The following is a 1673-nucleotide window of genomic DNA, read 5'->3' as shown; positions in this document are numbered from 1 at the left end:
GATCAGTAATGTCCATTCCAGTTCGGTAATGATATTCCAGTTTCAATGGAGTCAATTTCAGTTTTCTTCCTCTTTTGCCAGGTGTTGGGCTTTATGTCTGCTTTTCGGTTTTTGTCCTAGCTCCATACACCCTTAGCAGCGGACAGACGTGGTGGATCAGCGCCTTACTGACTGGAAATGACCCGTGACGACATCACGCTTCACCAAATAAGGATGTCTTATAACCCGTAATCTGCCATTCCCGTGTTGTTTCCCTTGCCTGTTACAGCAAGGATGTAGTGTCCTCTCAATATGCCCTCTTTATTATTTTTTTGTAGCGTCCTCCCAGAAATTCTAAGTCCTTGTCTAAGCTAAATGCCTGGGCTCCAATTCTATGGAGAACGTGCCTTACCCAATTTGCACAATCATCCTCCCGACTTCACTGATTTAGTTCAAAGGAGAGACATGGTCAATACATTTGGAACCAGCAAAGTTGCAGGGGCAGCCAGATGATTGTTTGGATCATTCCTCCATATCAACTATCTTAGGAGCCCTCTATCCGGATTTTCTGTTTGGGTTTACTCCATTAGCCTTTCATATTCCTGTATGTGCCTACAAGGCAGCAGAAACAGCCGCAGGTTGTACCATCTACAGTCTTTTTGGTAGCAGCACTAGTCTCACCCGACACACACACACACGCACACACACACACACATACACACACACACGCACGCACACACACACACACAAACACAAAGGAAATATATAAAAAATAAAAATAAAATTCTCAGTTATATATATATATATATATATATATAAATATATGTGCTATATATATATATATATATATATATATATATATATATACATATAAATACGCACACACATATACACACGAACTGATAAGCATGTATGTTTCTGTGTACGTATTTATGTATACATGTCCCTATGTAAGCATGTATGTATCTATTATTCATGTACGTACGTATGTATTTATGTGTTTGCGTGTTTCATTTCTTCCAGGTAAAAATACCAATTTTACGAATGCCTTCTTGAAATATGCGCCACAGTACTAAGTTTATACATAACCGAAGCACCTTCAGACATTAGACTCGAATCGGTTTGTCGCCTTACGCATTGATATGATATTATTCAGTTGAATACGTTTACAATGCCTCTGTTCGTAGGTCACAACAGGTTTAATGATACATGGCACGAAAGTTAAAGTTACCCTCTCCTTAGCGTCATACAGCCATTATTTGAAAAACTTGCTTTATACTCGATTTTTCGTACAAAAGATTAGCGTTGCTAATAGATTTCATCTACTTATTTAAATTATTATCAAATAAAGCATTTCATTTTGCAATTGCCAATGCAGTGAGTATAATTTTGAACAAACATTTGAACATGATCCTATTAGTTCTTTTAATAGAACTAATAGACACAATAGCAAATTTGTTTAAAACGTATGTTATCTAATATTAGTTTTTGCATGGTATATACTTATGCACACACATCATTATATAATACAATACTCCAAAGCATTAACTAGAAATCGTTCTTTTGGCGTTCGTTAAGTGTATAACTCACGTCTTAAATAAGGTTTAAACTAATGGTACTTTTTAAAAATTCACGTAAAAATATCATTTATTAATTAGCAATCTCAATTAGTCCAATTTTACTCAAATTCATTC

Source organism: Octopus bimaculoides, chromosome 8 (assembly GCF_046866305.1).
Source record: "Octopus bimaculoides isolate indiv1 chromosome 8, ASM4686630v1, whole genome shotgun sequence".
Lineage (NCBI taxonomy): Eukaryota > Metazoa > Mollusca > Cephalopoda > Octopoda > Octopodidae > Octopus > Octopus bimaculoides.
Note: the sequence above shows the minus strand (reverse complement) of the source record.